Here is a 3,412-nt window from a genome sequence, read left to right on the forward strand (position 1 = left end):
GCAATGGTGCCATCTTGGCTCACTGCAAACTCTGCTTCCCAAGTTCAAGTGATTCTCCTGCCTCAGCCTCCCAAGTGGCTGGGATTACAGGCATGCCCCTCCATGCCTGGCTAATTTTTGTATTTTTAGTAGAGATAGGGTTTCTCCATGTTGGCCAGGCTGGTCTCCAACTCCTGACCTCAGTTGACCCACTTCGGCCTCCTAAAGTGCTAGGATTACAGGCGTTAGCCACTGTGCCCAGCCTATCTTTTGTTTGTGTTTGTTTGTTTGTTTTTGAGACAGAGTTCAGGCTGGAAGTGCAGTGGTGCCATCTCGGCTTACCACAACCTCTGCCTCTCGGCTTCAAGCGATTCTCCCTGCTCAGGCTCCCAAGTAGCTGGGACTATAGGCACACGTCACCAGGCTTGGCTAATTTTTGTATTTTTAATAGAGATGGGATTTCACCATATTGGTCAGGCTGGTCTTTAAGTCCTGACCTCAGGTGATCCACCTGCCTCGGCCTCCCAAAGTGCTGGGATTATAAGCGTGAGCCACTGTGCCCAGCCTTGAGATACTATTTTCACTGATGTTTTCATATTCTTGTTTGTTAATTCCGATATCTGGACCATCTCATTGTTGGTGGCAGTTGTAAATGTTGGAGACTCGTTTCTGTTACTTTTCTCCAAAGAGTGATGATTCTTTAATTTTATCAGGTGGTTACTCAGTTACATATATACTGCAGTCACCCTTACTGAGTTGGCAGCTCCAATCCTCAGTTTAGATCTTTTTTATTTTATTATTTTATTTTTAGAGATGGGGGATGATTCCTTGCTATGTGGCCTACACTGGTCTTGAACTCCTGGCTTCAGCCTCCTGAGTAGCTGGGATTATAGGTGCAAGACACCACACCTGGCCAGTTTAGATCTTCTGTCTTTAACTGAGCTGCGTGGAGTCTGAGTTGCCTGTGTGGGGTTCAGAGCTTGGGTGGAGGTGTGGGCAGATGGAATGTGGGGATTTCCCTCTGTGGCTCTTTCCTTTCTAAGATTCCCATCTTCCTCTCTAGTGGTTTCAGTTGCTCACATGCAGGACCCTGTTTAAATATTGAGAAAGAGGCCGGGCGCAGTGGCTCATGCCTGTAATCCCGGCACTTTGGGAGGCCGAGGTGGGCGGATCATGAGGTCAGGAGTTCGAGAACAGCCTGGCCAACATGGTGAAACTCCGTCTCTACTAAAAATACAAAAAAAAAATTGCCGGGCGTGGTCGTGGGCGCCTGTAATCCCAGCTACTCGGGAGGCTGAGGCAGGAGAATCTCTTGAACCCAGGAGGTGGAGGTTGCAGTGAGCTGAGATCGCGCCACTGCACTCCAGCCCGTGTGACAGAATGAGACGCCATCTCAAAAAAAAAAAAAAAATTGAGAAGGAGAAAAATCTTTTATCTGAGGAACATGGGTCTCTTTAAATTATCAGGCTCAGAAATGCATTTAAAAACATAGCCACGGTCACGTCTCATTTCCCCCTTGAGTTAAATAATCACCTCTTGAAGCCACTTGCTATGTGGACTCTAGACTGACGCCAAGGAGCCATAAAATACCATAAACCCGACAGTTCAACAAGGTATAGCCAATCACGAACCAATGTTCCTTCTGTAAATCAATGATAATTCCTGACGAACAATTTTATAACTACTCCCTCTCTTAATTAGCTTGGTTTAATTTTTTTTTTTTTTCTTTCGAGACAAGGTCTTGCTCTGCTGCCTAGGCTGGGGTACAGTAGTGCAATCACAGCTCGCTGCAGCCTCAACCTCCTGGATACAAGCAATCCTCCCACCTCAGCCTCCCGAGTAGTTGGGACTACAAATGCATACCACCACACCCAGCTAATTTTTAAAATTTGTATGTAGAGATGGGAGTTTTCCTATGTTGCCCAGGCTGGTCTTGAACTCCCAGTTTCAAGTAATCCACCCTCCTCAGTCTCCCAGAGTACTGGGATTACAGGCATGAGCCACTGCATCTGGCCAGAATCTTTGCTCTTGAATACACTCTTTAAAATACATTCTGACCCTTTTGATTATTTTAAGTTAATGATATTTTGTTTATTTCTTCCATATTTTCCTTTTTTTTTTTTTTTTTTTTTTTTGAGATGGAGTTTCACTCTTTGCTCTTGTTGCCCAGACGGGAGTACAGCGGCACCATCTCAGCTCACTGCAACCTCCACCTCCTGGGTTCAACAGATTCTCCTGCCTCAGCCTTCCAAGTAGCTGGGATTACAGGCATGCGCCACGATGCCTGGCTAATTTTTGTTTTCCTCTATTGTTGACTCCTTGTCTGCCTTTTTTAACACTGAGATCACCTATTTCTATGTCCTAGTTTTTCTCTTGTTTTACTGATATGGCCCTACCTCTTAGCAAGCTAGTAATTTTTATTAGACCCAGAAATTGTCTATAAAAACTTACAGATGTTTTTTTCTTCCACCCTTTCCTTGCTAGGCAGATAGAATGGGTGCTGATCACTTTAACCCCCTCAGGGACTTTATGGTTTGAGGCTGCACTACAATTTTTTTTTTTTTTTTTGAGATGGAGTCTCACTCGGTCACCCAGGCTGGAGTGCAGTGGCGTGATCTCGGCTAACTGCAACCTCTGCCTCCCAGGTTCAAGCGATTCTCCTGCCTCAGCCTCCTGAGTAGCTGGGACTACAGGCACGTGCCACCGTGCTTAGCTAATTTTTTGTACTTTTAGTAGAGACGGTGTTTCACCATGTTAGCCAGGCTAGTCTCGATCTCCTGACCTTGTGATCCGCCCGCCTTGGCCTTCCAAAGTGCTGGGATTACAGGCGTGAGCCACCACACCTGGCCTGCACTACAATTCTGACAAATTTCAGTCCACCTGTTTCATCCTGTTCCAGTAAGAAGCCCTCCTGAGCATTCATATGAAAGCCCTGTGTGTTTGCCAATCCCTTTGCCCAGGTGGGTCCTAAATTCTAATCTTCATCAGTATCAGTCAGAAATTCTACTCTGCTTCTCAGAGGTTTGGTTATTTTATTATTATTATTTTTTTTTTGAGACAGAGTCTTGCTCTGTCACCCAGGCTGGAGTGCAGTGGCATGGTCACTGCACCTCCGCCTCCTGGGTTCAAGTGATTCTCCTGCCTTGGCCTCCCAAGTAGCTGGGATTACAGACACACGCCACCAGGCCCGGCTAATTTTTGCAATTTTAGTAGAGACAGGGGGCTCACCGTTTTGGCCAGGCTGGTCTCGAACTCCTGGCCTCAGATGATCCACCCACCTAAGCCTCACCAAAGTGCTGGGATTACAGGCATGAAGCACCGCGCCTGGCCGGAGGCTTTGATTTTTATAACCTCTAGTTCTACACAGCTTCAGAATTTGGCAAATATCTTTTTTTTTTTTTTTTTTTTTTTTTTTTTTTTTTTTTTTTTTTTT

Source organism: Theropithecus gelada, chromosome 14 (genome assembly GCF_003255815.1).
Source record: "Theropithecus gelada isolate Dixy chromosome 14, Tgel_1.0, whole genome shotgun sequence".
NCBI classification, from domain to species: domain Eukaryota; kingdom Metazoa; phylum Chordata; class Mammalia; order Primates; family Cercopithecidae; genus Theropithecus; species Theropithecus gelada.